The 16,876-nt window shown below is 45.4% G+C and overlaps 1 long non-coding RNA gene across 1 annotated transcript in view; it reads left to right on the plus strand.

Moving 5' to 3' along the window:
• Window positions 1–7,429: 7,429 nt before the first annotated feature.
• LOC127585346 (uncharacterized) overlaps window positions 7,430–16,876 on the plus strand; it is a 29,486-nt gene continuing 20,039 nt past the window's right edge. The window contains exons 1-2 of the long non-coding RNA XR_007958501.1: window positions 7,430–7,575; window positions 14,196–14,341. This is a non-coding gene — a long non-coding RNA (uncharacterized LOC127585346). The remainder of the gene's footprint in view (window positions 7,576–14,195; window positions 14,342–16,876) is intronic.

Here is a 16,876-nt window from a genome sequence, read left to right on the forward strand (position 1 = left end):
AGGCACAGATAGGGTAGACAGCCAGAATCTTTTTCCCAGGGTAGAAGTCTCAAATACTAGAGCGCATGCATTTAAGATGAGAAGGCAGAGGTTTAAAGGAGATGTGCGGGGCAAGTTTTTTTACACGGAGAGTGCTGGGTGTCTGGAATGTGCTGCCAGTGGTGGTGGTGGAAGCAGATACAATAGTGGTGTTTAACAGGCTGTTAGAAATGTGAATATGCAGGAAATGGAAGGATGTGGATCATGTACAGACGGAAGAGATTTAGTTTAATTTGGCATCATGTTCAGCACAGACATCGTGGGCTGAATGTCCTGTTCCTGTGCTGCACTATTCTATGTTCTAAACCAGATTATCGATGGGAAATCCACATGGTTAAGGGGAGAACGTACAAACTCCACACAGACAACACTGGAGATCAGGATTGCACCTGGATCACTGGGGATCTGTACCACTGTGCTGCTGGTGAGTCTAGACAGAAGGGGCATTGGTTGAAGATGAAGAGTCAGCCACATAAGAGCTGGGATGAGAACTTTCTTTACACAGAGAACTGTAAACGCACAGAGTCGGGGGGAGAAGGGGCAGGAGGAAAGTTCTAGGGTGTGTGAAAGGGAGTAGGTTTCAGGGAAATGTGAGGGATTGGGATTGATGGGATTTGCTCTGACAGCATAGACTCAACAGTCCGAATGGTCTCCACCTCAGTAGGTTGACCGTGAAGAGTCACTGAGTATCCTCAAGGTTGGGAGCAATGGATCACCACACATTAAGGAGATCAGTGGATCGGACTTGGGTACTGAGAGCATCAGTATAGATCTTAGACCATAAGACCATGAGATATAGGAGCAGAATTAGGCCATTCGGCCATCGAGTCTGCTCTGCCATTCAATCTTTTTCTCAGCCCCATTCTCCAGCCATCTCCCCATAACCCTTAACCCCTTTACCAATCAAGGACCTATCTCTGCCTTAAATACACCCAATGACTTGGCCTCCACAGCCCTCTGTGGCAACAAATTCCACAGATTTCACCACCCTCTGGCTGAAGAAATTCCTCCTCATCGTTCTTTCCTCTGAAGGTTCAACCCGTCGGCCACTGGAAGCAGCTTCCCACCATCCAAACCCTTCTCCTTTTAGCCTTCCCCGTTCCAGGAGGAACAGTCCCAACTTATCCAATCATTGTAAAGAGTAAAAAGCAAAGGGCAAAGGGCAAATCATAGAGAAGCCATAAGACCATAAGGTATAGGAGCAGAATTAGGCCATTCGGCCCATCCAGTCCGCTTCGCCGTTCAATCATAGCGGATGTTTATTTCAACACTATTCTCTCGCCTTCTCCTCGTAACCTTTAACCCCCAAACCAATCATGGATCTAACAACCTCCGTTTTAAATGCACCCAATGATTTGGCCTCCACAGCCCTCCGTGGCAATGAATTCCACAGATTCACCACCCTCTGGCTGAAGAAACTCCTCTTCATCTCAGTTCTAAAGGGATGTCTCTTCATTCTGAGGCTGTGCCCTCAGATCCTAGACTCTCCCACTATGGGAAACATCCTCTCCACGTCAACTCTATCCTGGCCTTTCAGTATTCAATGAATTGAGGGACCGAATGGCTGTCTCCTGCTTTATTTCTTGTCCTTCTTCCTAAAAGAATAAATACTACCGAAGCTGGAGGTAGCAAATGCCAAATCTGCCTTGTAAAGTGAACCTGTTTTAACAAGTAATTGTTTTACTCAGTAAGACCCACTGGAAGGCGATCTTCCCTGCCTTACACAAGGATAAGAAATCCAGCCTGACTTTGATCACTTGAAGCCTCGTCTAAGTTAACACCAGAGACATGAACATTAAATTTTAATGATTTATTTCTTTGTCATTCAATAAAAGAGAGGAATCGCAATTCTGTAGCCTTTTCAGAGCCTTGGGTTATACAAGAGCTTTGCAGTCGATGAAGTACCTTTGAGGTGTGGTGGCTGTTTATTGCAGGGAAACATGGCAGGTAGTTGGCACACAGCAAGATCCTACAACAGATGACCAGATCGTTGAATTGTTGTTTTGGATGTTGAATGAGGGATGAAGGTTGGGCTAGACAAAACGGCAACAAAATTCCAAATGACACCTAAATAGGAATATTTGAAATTCCTGCACAGTGCGGTATATTACAGTGCAACATTCATTGGGTTTTTGTTTGATCGTTCACTGGATGCGCCAGCATTTATTGTTCATCCTAGTTCTGCCAGAACACAAGAGCGAGTCAACAGCCGACCAGAATGATGTCTGGAGTCACATACAGGCAAGGCCAGCCGGTTCCTCCAAAAGACATTCGATAGATTCATTGATTCAGAGAGTAACACAGCACGGAAACGTCTTTTGGCCCAAATCGTCCATGCTGACCAAGGTGCCTATCTAAGCTAGTCCCATTTGCCTGCGTTTGGCCCCTATCCCTCTAAACCTTTCCTATCCGTGCATCTGTCCAACGTTGTAATTGTACCCGCCTCAACCACTTCCTCTGGCAGCTCACCCTCTGTGTGAAGAAGATGCCCCTCATGTGTCCTTTAAATCTTTCCCGTCTCACCTTAAACCTGTGCCCTCTAGTTTTAGAGCACTACCCTGGGAAAAAAGGCTGAGACCATCCACCTTACTTATGCTTCATGATTTTATAAATCTCTATAAAGTCACTGCTCAGCCTCCTTCTCTCCAGGGAAAACAGTCCCAGGCTATCCAGTCTCTCCTTATAAGCCCTCAAGCCCTCCAGTCCGGGCAACATAACTACGAATCTTCTCTGTACTCTCTCTAGCTTAATCACCTCCTTCCTGTATCTATTCCTCTGGTGGGATTCAAACTCCTGTCTCTGGATTAATGTCCAGAACTCTGACTGTGAGTTCAGTAACATACTTGTAGTTCCACTGTTAACCTGAGGTATAGTCTCAATGGAAGCAAAGAGAAATCCTTGACCTTCCTGGACACACACCAGCAGCCAGGTGTTGTATTGGTCTGTGGGACAGGCCTGGGGAGAGACCAAGGGGAGGTTCAGTGTCTGGGATCTCCTTCCCACATCTGGTCACTGCCTGAAACACCAGTGGGAGGGAGAGCCAAGATGGGGAACCTACTGCAGGGAGGGGGACGGAGGGTTTGGTTCAGAGATGTGAGGGGAGGTGGGAAGGGTTGGTGTAGGGAGGGGGAGGGATGGTGTAGGGTGGGGGTGTAAGGAGGGGGTGGTGTAGGGAGGGGGATGGGCGTAGGGAGGGGGAGAGTTGGTGCAGGGCAGGGGTAGAGGGTGTAGTGACGGGGCAGGGAGTTGGTGCGGGGAGGTGGAGGGAGGGGCAGGGGGTTCGGTGCAGAGAGGGAGAGGGGTTGGTGTTGTGGAGGGGGGTTGACACAGGGAGATGGAGGGAGGGGGAGAGAGGGTCAATGCGGGGAGGGGGCGTGAGAGGTGCAGGATCGGTGTCTTCAGGGGTGGGAGTCAGCCTCTGCAGCGAGGAGTGGATTGTGGCAGATGAGTTGGCGGTGATAACGATAACGATCCGTCAACTTGGAACACTGCCCCAGGGTCTCCCCCCCACCTTATCCCACTGCCTCCAGGTGGTCAAAGCCGCGACAAGGTACAATCTTCCCTTCAAATGTCTTGCCAATTTGCAACGTTACTGGGGTGGTCAAAGTCCAGCAACAGTGTCCAGGCACTGAGATCAACAGCAATCCCTAACGATTGTACATATTTACTTTGAACACACAGATTGTACTCAGTGGGTGGGAGATGAGGAAATGTACTAGGAAAATATGACAAGCTTCTAATCAGTGTTTTTGTGTCCTTTCAAGTGAATCGCTTTCATTTTCTGTTAACAAGCATCCTTAAATAGGTAAAGAATCTGGTCCCTATAAACCTGCATGCTATCATGCCTAAACATGGCTTCTTTCATTGGTGTAGCATCAGAACATGACCCCAGTGGTTCAAATACTTTACCTTACATGGGTGGAATGAGTAAAACAATTGTGTTAATACTTTGCGAAGTTCAACTTACATTTTCCATTCTTCCAAGTGCACCCATGGTTTTATTGTTGCTGCTGACGAATTGTTTTCCGTCTGAGGTACTGAGGGAGGGCCGTACTGTCAGAAGTGCCACCTTTCGGATCAGATGAGCGACCAAAGTGGATGTACAAGATGCCAAGGCCCCATTTTGTAGAGGAGCAATGGGGTGTCCCACCGATACCAATAATCTGGCCTTCGTACAGCTCGGATCTTGCTTTGCCTGCATTGGCTGGCAAATTTCCTATGTCACAACAGTGAATCAACTTCAAAGAATATGTCATTGATTGTAAAACACTTGGGACTTCCTGAAAGCGAGGTGAAAGACTCTATATAAATTGTAGGTCAAATAAAAACCTGCAGATGCTGGAAATCTGAAATAAAAACAGAAAAACCTGAGAAAAATTCAGCAGGTCAGTCAGCATCTGGTCGCATCATTATAGGAAGGATGTGGGTGCAGAGGAGACTTACCAGGATGCTGCTTGGATTGGAGAGCATGTCTTGAGCGAGCTAGGGCTTTTCTCTTTGAAGGAGGATGAGAGGTGACTTGATAGAGGTGTACAAGATGATAAGAGGCATAGATCGAGTGGACAGTCAGAGACTTTTTCCCAGGGCGACAATGGCTAACACGAGGGGGCATAATTTTAAGGTGACTGGAGGAAGATATAAGGGGGATGTCAGAGGTAAGTATTTTACACACAGTGGTGGGTGTGTGGAACGCACTGCCGGCAGAGGTTGTGGGGGGCAGATACATTAGGGACATTTAAGAGACTCTTAGATAGACACATGAATGATAGAAAAATGGAGAGCTATGTGGGAGGGAAGGGTTAGAGCAGGATAAAATGTCGGCACAACATTGTGGGCCGAAGGGCCTGTACTGTGCTATAATGTTCTAAGTAGTTAATGTTTCAAGTCTGGAACCTTCTGTCGGGGATTATATATGATTGCAGACCTTTATACGTAATCTTCACTTCAAAATGATTGGCACAATTCATACAGTGGGAGGATGTTTATTTCCAAATACACTGGTTGTCCGTCGGCACAGATCCCCTGCCTGTACTGCAGTTGTCTTGCCTACCAAGTGATGTTTTAAAATCATCCACCTCAAAACTTGCGCTTTCTTTGGGGCCACCAGATCTTTTTACAGTCCGTGTTTTGTAATCAACATCATTGCTGATTACGTCAAATTTTCTCTTGTTCTCCCCCAATTACTCGAGCTCCCAGACACGGGAAGAAATAGGAACTCAAAAAAACGCCTTAAAGAAAAATCAACATTTTCGTTAAGGTGAGAGGGGAAAGATTTAATAGGTTTACAAGTTTTAACTTTTCACACAGAGGGCGGTGGGTATATTGGAACGAGCTGCCAGAGGAAGCGGTTGAGGCAGGTACAACAACAACACTTAAAAGTCATTTGGACAGGTACATGGATAGGAAAGGTTTAGAGGGATATGGGTCAAATACAGGCAAGTGGGACAAGCTTAGATGGGCATTTTGGTCAGCATGGACAAGTTGGGCTGAAGGGCCTGTTCCCATGCTGTATGACTCTGTGACTCTACTGAAAATCAATTCCTCAGCTCAGTATCAAAGTGAAACCTCCAGATGAAGGGTCTTGACGAAACGTCGACAGTCCATTTCCCTCCACAGATGCTGCCTGACCTGCTGAGTTCCTCCAGCATCTTGTGTGTTGCTCCAGATTCCAGGGACTGCAGTCTCCTGTGCCTCTGCAGTAAAACTTTAGCCTTGTTTGTGGCAGCCTTCAGCAGTTGTTATAAGGACCCCTGGTTAGGTTTATCATTATGGTTGTGTGGGCAGAGTTCAGGTCTGCACAGTTTCAGTAAGGGGCCTTCCATACTGGCCGGAGGCGTCAATTCACACATACAACAGGTTAATGGTTATTCAAGCCTGGATGCCTGGGGCAGCCACACTTGCTGCTGTGTTGAATACTTAGCTGTCTAGTCTATTGCCTGTAAGACAGCCAACCCCCAAACTAGATACCCCAAGGGAGTGTCTCCCCCCCCATCCAATCAATACTGGGTTTGGCCCTATGTAATCAATACTGGGCTTCATCTAATCAACAATGAGTCCCATCCCAATCAATAGTGGGTCTCTATCCAATCATTACTAGGGCCTTTCCTTTCAATACCGTGCACCATCTAATCAAGATAATTCTCTCTCTCCAATCAATATTGTCCCCCTCAAATCAATACTCTCCCACAATCCAGTTGATGTGGCCTTCAACTCCAGCAAGAATCGCTACTCAGCTCCTGAGCTCAGAGTGGGAAGGGAGTTAAGTGCATTACGGAAAAGGTGCTAAACCTTACCCATTGCTCCACAGCCGTGCCCTGCCAACGCACGCTCTCAGCTGAGGTGCAACTTCTGGGCAATCATCCCCCAGGTCTCTTACAGCAAGAAAATTTCTTTAAGCTACTGGTCAGTCATTTGACTGGTGTCAAACCCTCTACAAACCAGGCCCAACATATTCATTATTGACTGGGTAAGCTCTCTGGGCATTTTCAACCCTGGTTAAACAGATACAGACAAGGCCACACACCTCAATGCAGACTGAGCTATCACACAAGGGGATACAGCGTTCCTGCGAATTAATCTCCGAGTGTCCTTCAGCTGAACCTTGTGAGCCAGACGACACTAAATCTTTGCTTGTTACCAAAAGTTGAGTCCTTCCTTCACTGGTTTGTGGTACCAGTGAGCACACTTAAGGTTTTACAGAGAACCCTGAAGGAACTGGCCACAGAACAAAGACTCCTCAAACGTTCCTGTCTGTGGTTTGCTTGTTATCTCATGCAGGGATCACAGTGACAGCAGGTCTACAATGAACTGCATTCAAAGTCAGAGGGAAATGATGGCACGTCTCTTGGATGAAGCAGTGCAGAGCACTCTCCTTATTGACGCTGCCGCTGAAGGGTTATGTTATGAACAAGCTGCTGCTTGGGGGAGCGTGGACCTTCATCCCTCAATTCTAATGTTGCTGCATTTAGTCATAGAGTCATAGAGTTGTACGGCAGAGAAACAGACCCTTCAGCCCACCACAACCATGCCAACAATTTTGCCCATCACATTTAAAAAGCAAACTGGTATTGGTATTGGTTTTGGTTTATTATTGTCACTTGTACCGAGGTACAGTGAAAAACTTGTCTTGCATACCATTCATACAGATCAATTCATTACACAGTGCAGTTACATTGGGTTAGTACAGAGTGCATTGAGGTAGTACAGGTGAAAACAATAACAGTACAGAGTAAAGTGTCACAGCTACAGAGAAAGTGCAGTGCAATAAGGTGCAAGGTCACAATAACGTAGATTGTGAGGTCAGAGTCCATCTCATCGTATAAGGGAACTGTTCAATAGTCTTATCACAGTGGGGTAGAAGCTGTCCTTAAGTCTGGTGGTACGTGCCCTCAGGCACCTGTATCTCCTACCCGATGGAAGAGGAGAGAAGAGAGAATGACCCGGGTGGGTGGGGTCTTTGATTATGCCGGCTGCTTCACCAAGACAACGAGAGGTAAAGACAGAATCCAAGGAGGGGAGGCTGGAGGAACACAGCAGGTCAGCCTTTTGTTTTTTACTTTTTGCACTAGTTTGTTTTCTTGCTCCAGATTCCAGCATTGCAGTTTCTTGTGCCTCCACTAACCCCATTTACCCGCATTAGGACTGTACCCCACTATATCTGGCCTATTTAAGTGCCTGTACATATGCCTCTTAAATGTAGTGATCGTATCTGATTCCACTACCTCCTCTGGCAGTGCGTTCCAGGTATCACCCACTCTCTGTGCAAGAAACTTATCCAAGTCCCCTTTAAAACTCCTTCCTCTCACTTTAAACCTATCCCCTCTCACTTTCGATGACCTCCACCATTTGCTCCAGTCTTTCCATGCCCTCAGCCAATAAAAAGCTGATAATCTCATGCTTGACTAACTAGTGTAGCAGTTAGCGTAATGCTTTACAGCGCCAGCGACCCTGGTTCAATTCCGGCCGCTGTCTGTAAGGAGTTTGTACGTTCTCCCCGTGTCTGCGTGGGTTTCCTCCGGGTGCTCCGGTTTCCTCCCACGTTCCAAAGATGTACAGGTTAGGAAGTTGTGGGCATGCTACGTTGGCGCCGGAAGCGTGGCGACACTTGCGGACTGCCCCCAGAATATTCTACGCAAAAGGATGCATTTCACTGTGTGTTTCGATGTATATGTGATGAATAAAGATATCTATCTTATCAACTGTCCACCAGCATCTGCAGGAAACAGACGCAAACTGTATAGCGGTTTCTGTGGATTAACTTTGAGGGAAAATGGCTCAACCTTGCCTGTGTTAATTTATTTATCTCCAGGCATGTGGTGTTATTGGTATTGGTTTATTATTGTCACTTGTACCGAGGTACAGTGAAAAACTTGTCTTGCATACCGATCGTACAGGTTGGTTATCGTACATTACACAGTGCAGTTACATTGAGTTAGTACAGAGTGCATTGAGGTAGTACAGGTTCGGAAGCTCGTGATTTACACCGACTCTACATACCAATGTACAAATTAGGAACAGGAGTAAAAAGACTGCTGGAGGGACTCAGCGGGTCAGGCAGCATCTGTGGAGGCAGAGGGATAGTCGACGATGTGGGTTCAACACACACATTTTTTCCTACGAATGGCAGAACTAGTTTTCTCTCTCCCTCCACTTATAGTAATTGTTCTTTCTTATCAGCATGTCTTATGAGGATCGGTTGAGTGAGCTCGGGCTTTTCTCTTTGGAGGGAAGGAGGATGAGAGATGATTTGATAGAGGTGTACAAGATGATAAATCGAGTGGAGAGTCAGAGACTTTTTCCCAGGGCAACAATGGCTAGCACGAGGGGACATAATTTTAAGGTGATTGGAGGAAGGTATAAGGGGGATGTCAGGGGTAAGTTTTTTACACAGAGAGTGGTGGGTGCATGGAACGCACTGCCGGCAGAGGTTGTGGGGGCAGATACATTAGGGACATTTAAGAGACTCTTAGATAGACACATGAATGATAGAGAAATGTGGAGCTATGTGGGAGGGAAGGGTTAGATAGATCTGAGAGCAGGATAAAATGTCGGCACCACACTGTGGGCCGAAAGGCCTGTACTGTGCTGTAGTGTTCTGTGTTCTATGTTCAGTCTTATGCGCTTTTGATGCCATTCATTACAATCCTGTGGAGGTCTGGTTACCACATGGAGTGATTTTTGTGTATTTTCTGACTTATGGACAAAATCGACTTTCGGACGTTTGTAGAAGCGGAAGCTGTTCATTACCTGTACCTGAATTTAAATCTCCCAGTTGCCGTGGTGGGATTTGAACACATCTTTGTGCTTTAGTGATTCAGAAGTCTGGTTGCTAGACCAGCAACACATACCACACAACACAGTGACCACCTTGTCTTGATATCTCCTGATGTGTCTGGGTGACTAATCCTCTCTAATAGCAGTACTGTGAAGCATCTTAGGATGTTTTACTAGGTTAAAGGTACTATATAAATACAAGTTATTGTTCAATATTTAATTGTGAAAGACATATTCACATTTGATCCAAACGATCAGGCTGGTAGAGTTAGAATTTTATCAATATATGTCAATTCCAACTCACACTCACTGATGGTTGAAAAATCATTTTCACTGTAGCAAAAAAAAACTGTATTTTTTGGCATTTTTCCTTATAAATTTTTAATATGTAACCTAATTGGCAAAAAAACACAATAATTTAAGGGTATGATGAATTGGTGGACTACATTCTAGGATCAACAAAGAAGTGGCTAGTGAGATAGTTGATGCATTAGTTTTAATTTTTCAAAATTCCCTCGATTTGGGGAAGGGTCCATCAGATTAGAAAAGGACAAATGTAACTCAGTTTTTCAAAAAGAGTGTGTTTGTGCTGGGGGGTGAGGAGGAGGGTTGTAGGAGGTGGTAGAAGATAGGAAGCAGGAAACTACAGACCAGTTGGCTTAACATCTGTCATGGAAAAATGTTAGAAGCTGTTACTAAAGATGTTAGGCACAAGAGATTCTGCAGATGCTGGAATCTGGAACGATACACAATAAGTGCTGGAGGAACTCAGCAGGTCAGGCAGCATCCATGGAGGGAAATAAACAGTCAACGTTTCGGGCCGAGACCCTTCATCAGGACTGGAAAGGAAGAGGGCAGAAGCCAGAAAAAATCAGGGTTATCTTTGAGAGGGAAGTCATGTTTGACCAAATCATTAGAATTGGAGTAATAGGCTCATACAACACAGAAGCAGGCCATTCAGCACAGAGTCTCTGCCAACCACCAAGCAACCATTTACATTAATCTTACATCAATTCCCATCAATTACTCCCAGAGTCTACCTTCTACACCCTGGGGGCAATTTACAGCAGCTAATTAACCTACCAACTCGCACGTCTTTGGGATGTGGTAGGAAACTGGAGCACCCGGGGAAACCCACACGGCCACAGGGAGAACGTGCAAACTCCACACAGCCAGTGCCAAAGGTCAGGATTGGAACTGGATCGCTGGAGCTGTGGGGTCCTTGAGGAGAAGGGACGTGCGCTGTGGATAAAGGAAAACCAGTGGATGTGCTATACTTGGATCTCCAGAGGATTTTTTGATAAGGTGTCACATCAAAGGTTATTCTGGAAATAAAATCTCATGGTATAGGAGGCTGGTGTGGATAGAAGATTGGCTGGCTAACAGGAAGCAGAGAATAAGCACATATGAGTCTGTAGTTGGTTGTAACGAGTGGTTTAAAGTAGGGATTAGTGCTGTGGATGAAGTCATCAAAGGAGAATTTTGCTGATGACATAAAGGTTGGTAGAAAAGTAAGTTGTAAAGGGGCAATTGGAGGTTAAGAAAGGGTTAAATTAATGGAGTACAATGTGGGAAAGTTTGAAATTGTTCATCTTGGCAGGGAAAATAAAAAAAGATTGCGTGAACGGTGAGAGAGTGCAGAGCTTGGAGACACAGAGGGATCTGGTGTCCCAGTGCATGATACACATAAGACTAGTGGGCAGGTACAGCGAGTAATTAAGAAAGCTAATAGAATGTTAGGGGAATTGAATACAGAAGAAGGGAGTTATGACTCTGTTATATAGAGAGTTGGTAAGACACATCTGGACTACTGTGTACAGTATTTGTCTCTTTACTTAACGAAAGATAAAATATCTTTATTAGTCACATGTACATCGAAACACACAGTGAAATACATCTTTTGCGTAGAGTGTTCTGGAGGCAGCCGGTGAGTGTCGCCACGCTTCCGATGCCAACATAGCATGCCCACAACTTCCTAACCCATACGTCTTTGGAATGCGGGAGGAAACCGGAGCACCCGGAGGAAACCCACACAGACACGGGGAGAAGGTACAAACTCCTTACAGACAGCGGCAAGAATTGAACCCGGGTCGCTGGCACTGTAATAACGTTACGCTAACTGCTGCACTACTGTGCCTGATAAGATGTTAGTGCATTGGAGGCAACTTAGGGAAGGTTTATTAGACAATGCCAGGAATGGGCAGGTTGTCTTCTGAGGAAACATTGGACAGGTTAGGCTTGTATCCCCTGCAGTTCAGAAGAGTGAGAGGCAACTTATTTGGAATATGATAAGATATGGGCGGATATGGAGTTGTTTCTTCTAGTGGGAGAATCTCAAACTAGTGACCACCATATAAAAATGAAAGGATTGCCCATTTATGAGAGAGATGAGGTATTTTTTTCGTTCTCAGAGTTATGAGTATCTGGAACTCTGTAGCTCGAGGGGTGGTGGAAGCAGAGTCTTTGAATATTTGTTCAGCAGAGTTAGGGAGATAGTTGATAAGGAAAAGGGCTGAAAGGCAGATGGGAACGTGGTATTAAGGTTACAATCAGACGTCCTGATCTTAGTAGTGGTGGATCATAGATCATAGATCATAGAAGAGTACAGCACAATATAGGCCCTTCGGCCCACAATATTGTGCCGACCTTTAAACCTCACCTAAGACTATCTAACCCCTTCCTCCCACATATCCCTCTATTTTAAATTCCTCCATATGCTTATCCTGCAATCTCTTGAATTTGACCAATGTATCTTCCTCCACCACCACCCCAGGCAGCGCATTCCATGCCCCAACCGCACTCTGGGTAAAAAACCTTCCTCTGATATCTCCCTTGAACTTCCTACCCATTGCTTTAAAGCCATGCCCTCTTGTATTGAGCATTGGTGCCTTGGGAAAGTAGGGCAACTCTCGTTCACAAGGAGCAGTCTTGATGGGCCAAATGGCCTACTCCTGTTTCTAATTCTTATATTTTCATGCTTGTATAAATAGATTATGAAAGGCCTGTAGTAATATGCTATTAATAAACACTTCCCCTATTTTGGGAACCTTAAAAATATTCATGATGTGTAAGAAGTCCATTTGGCCCATTGAGTCTATCTCAGAGCTATCCCATCAATCCCATTCCCCCATTACCTCCACCATGACTTTCTTGCCACCCACCTGCACCACAATAGCCAATAAAACACCAGCATGTCCAAGGAGGGGAGGCTGGTTTCCGTGGTCCAAGTACCAACATTTATTTTATTTGTTGAGCTGCTTTCAGCCGATCCACTCATCACATTTATTATGAAACCAATACCGACAAAAAATAAAAATCAAATTCTGTCAAAATTTATTAGCAGCTCCAGAAATTGGGTTGTAGGCTTTCCTTCCCGCGGCCAAGACTGAGTTGTTTCGACTCCAGTTTGGTGAGTGCAAGATGCTTTTGTGTGAAAATCAAAAAAAAAAACTTAAAACACTGGAAATCTAAAACAAAAACAGAAAATGCTGGAAATACTCAGCAGGTCAGGCTGCATCTGTAAGAAGAGAAACAGAGTTAATGTTTCAGGTTGAAAACTCTTTTGGCTTCGAGTTGGAACATTACCTCTGTTTCTTTGACCTGCTGAGTATTTCCAGCATTTTCTGTGTTAGTTGCTTATGCGTGAATTCTTTAATGCGCAGAGACCGTTGTTCACTAGCTACGGCACAGACTGAAGTTACACTCCCATGGCAAGCAGTCCCATGAAAGTTGGAGACTAGACTCTGCAAGCATAATGTTTTAATATTAGTTATACAACTTGTTCAAATAAGTCCAACTTTACATAAAAATTATCTATGAAAATAAATGGCGAGGAAGTGTTCAAACTGAGGAAGGACAAACTCTCAACGATAAATTACACCCTAGATGTAGGTGTAATGGATAGATCATATAAAGCATTTTGACCTTATTATTTATTGCAGTCTATTCAACCTTTTGCAACAGAAAGCTGCTCTCTTCAAGAGTGAATAACCCTGACACGTGACTCAAAGTGGAGATAGCCTGTATTTAATTAATTACCACTGACTTGTACTAACTGGCATGTTTACAGTAGGTTTCTCTCTCCTTTTATCTATAGTGCTTCAGCCACTGACGTCACTGTGCTGTTATCTGATAGCCCGCAGAATGGTCAGGATTTATTGCCCGCACTACGGAAGGGGGCTCACTAATGTGAGTCTGCAGGTGGAATTCATCAAGAAGAAAACCAAGCAAGAACTCCCATTTTCAAATGAATCCAAACAAGTGTCAGTTTAACTTGATCTCTTTGCAAAAATATCGAAGCTCAGTGCTCCAGATTTAATTAACCGTTTGATGTCCTCATGGCTAGAGGTGATATTAAGATTTTCTTTCCTTAATTACTACCTCACTGCTTCTATCCTGATCTATAGGAGTATTATCCTGACTTGGTGCTCGTTAAGTTCCCCCATTTTTCCTGCCACCCAGCCACACAAGGGGTTAATTCGCAGCAGCCAATTAACCTTAATGACCGGCATGTCTTTGGGAAACTGGAGCGCCTGGAGGAAAGCCACGTTGCCACAGGGTGAATGTATAAACTCCACACAGACAGCACTGAAAGTCAGGATTGAACTCAGTCACTAGAGCTGTGAGGCAACAGCTTTACTATGTGCACTACTGTGCCGCCATTTGCTCTTATCCTGAATGGCGTTGGACTTGTCTAGCACATTGTGAAGTGAATAACCTATCACATACTTGACATTCGCTTTGTGGTTGACTTTGGAGGCTGCATGGCAGTGTAAGCAGAAAATCAAAACCACAGATGCTGGAAATCTGAAATAAAAGTAGAAAATTCTAGAAACGCTTAGCAGTTCTGACCTAAAACTTTAACTCTCTTTCTCTTTCCACAGATGCTACCTGACTTGCTGAGTGTTCCCAGCATGTCCTGTGTTTACTCGGCCTCTGCCTGTGTCTTGAGACTGAGTTATTACATAACAGTCCAACAGAAGTTGAAGCGGCAAATGGAAGTGTCTCAGTGACGGGGAGGTTTGCCTGGGTGAGGACACTGATGTCACTTCTCTTTTTCCATCTGGTGAATTCGGAGTTATTTGCAGAGGCAGTGTTGGTGGTATTTTCCCAGTGCCTGGAGATGCCTGCTGTAGGTAGTCCAGCTCTCTGAAGCATATAGGAGCACAGGGACTTTGCACAAACCCTGGGCCGGACAGGTGGAACTGAAGGCACAACTTCAGACTCATCCCCAGAAGTGGCGAAGGAGAGATGAGGAGACTTTTTATAGGTAGTGAGTTGTTGATGGAAGTAATGACCTTCACAGGATAAATAGTTCACAAGGAGAAGTGTGAGGGGGGAAGAGGATGGGGATGGAGTGCTGGAAACAGAACTAACTAGAGAGATGGTGGGATCTTGGTGGGATCAAACTCTGGCCTTGCAGCTTTATAAAACTCTGGTTAGGCCGCATCTGGAGTATTGCATTCAGCTTTGGTCACTCCATTACAGGAAGGATGTCGAGGCTTTGGAGAAGGTGCAGAAGAGGTTCACCAGGATGCTGCCTGGATTAGAGGGCATGTGGTATGGGGAGAGGTTGGACAAACTTGGATGGTTTTCTCTGGAGAGGTGGAAACTGAGGAGAGATCTGATAGAGGTTTATAAAATTTTGAGAGGCATAGATAGAGTAGACAGTCAGAATCTTTTTCCCAGGGTAGAAATATCAAATACTAGAGGCCGTGCATTTAAGGTGGGAGGGGTTAAGTTCAAAGGAGATGTAAGGGGCAAAGTTTTTACACAGAGTGGTGGGTGCCTGGAATGCGCTGCCAGGGGTGGTGGTGGAGGCAGATACGATAGCGGTGTTTAAGAGGCTCTTAGGCACATGAACGTGCAGAGAACGGAGGGATATGGAAATCGTGTTGGCAGAAGGGATTAGTTTAGTTAGGTGTTTAATTATTAGTTAAATTAGTGTGGCATAACATCGTGGGCCAAAGGGCCTGTTCCCATGCTGTACTGCTTCATGGTCTATGTTCTATGCACCACTTCAAGAGGAACATAACCAAGACAGATTCTAACAAAAGGCAGTTTACTTGTTGGAGAGAGCAATGATCAGAGCAGCAGAAAGATTCCACAAGGAGTGTTGCCAGGTATTTCCTGTTCTCACTTTCTTTCCATTCCCTCCAAAGGAGACCACAGGGCTCCCAATCAAAGGCAAAATCACTACCTGGCAATGTTTAAAACAACAGTACGTATTGGTATTGGTATTGGTTTATATTGTCACATGTACCGAGGTACAGTGAAAAACTTGTCTTGCATACCATTCATACAGGTCAATTCATTACACAGTGCAGTTACATTGAGTTAGTACAAAGTGCATTGAGGTAGTACAGGTAAAAACAATAAAAGTACAGAGTAAAGTGTCACAGCTACAGAGAAAGTGCAGTGCAATAAGATGCAAGGTCACAACAAGGTAGATCGTGAGGTCAGAGTTCATCTCATCGTATAAGGGAACTGTTCAATAGTCTTATCACAGTGAGGTAGAAGCTGTCCTTGAGCCTGGTGGTACGTGCCCTCAGGCTCCTGTATCTTCTACCTGATGGAAGAGGAGAGAAGAGAGAATGACCCGGGTGGGTGGGGTCTTTGATTATGCCGGCTGCTTCGCCCAGGCAGGAGGGGAGGCTGGTTTCCGTGATGTGCTGGGCTGTGTCCACAACTCTCTGTAGTTTCTTGTGGTCCTGGGCAGAACAGTTGCAGTACCAAGCCGTGAGGCATCCAGATAGGATGCTTTCTATCCTGGTATTCAATAATAAAGGCAATGAGTGACAAACCAAGGGGATTATATTGAACCTGTGCAAACCACCGACTAGACCACAGCTGGAGTATTCATCCAGCTCTGGTCACCTTGCTTTAGGAAGGATCTGAAGGTCCTAGGATGTGGTCAGAAAAGGTTGACTGGAATGGTTCCAGGGATGAGGGATTTTTGCTGGAACTTGCAGCGTGCTTGGAGCAAGGAAGGTTGAGGGGGATTCGACAGAGGTGGACAAGAACGTCGCTGGTTTAGACAGGCTGGATGGAGGAAGTTAGTCCTGTTCGTTCAAGGACTGGGGCAGAGATTTAAGATTTTGGAGAAAAGATGCAAGGGGATGTGAGGAGAAGCTCCGGTGCAGAAAGGAACTCGCTGCCTGCGTGGGTGGTGGAAACAGAATCCATCACTGCCTTCAGAACCAAGGGCATAGTGACACAGTGAACAGAGCCGCTGCCTCACATCATCGGAGAGCCGGGTTCCATCCTGACCTCGGGTGCTGTCCGAATGGAGTTTGTACATTCTCCCTGTGACCGTGTGGGTTTCCTCCGGGTGCTTCAGTTTCCTCCCACATCCCAAAGCTGCGTGGGTTGGTAGGTTACTTGGCCATTGTAAATGGCCCCTAGTGTGTAGGTGAGTGGTGGAACCTTGGGGGAGGTGGAGGTGAAGAGAGTGTGAGGAGAATAAAAAAGAGGGAGCATTGTAAGATTAGTGTAAATGGGTGGCTGATGGTCAGTGCAAACTCAGTGGGCTGACGAGCCTGTTTCCATGCTGTATCTTTCTATA

The sequence above is a fragment of the Pristis pectinata genome, chromosome 32 (assembly GCF_009764475.1).
Source record: "Pristis pectinata isolate sPriPec2 chromosome 32, sPriPec2.1.pri, whole genome shotgun sequence".
In the NCBI taxonomy this organism is placed as follows: Eukaryota; Metazoa; Chordata; class Chondrichthyes; order Rhinopristiformes; family Pristidae; genus Pristis; species Pristis pectinata.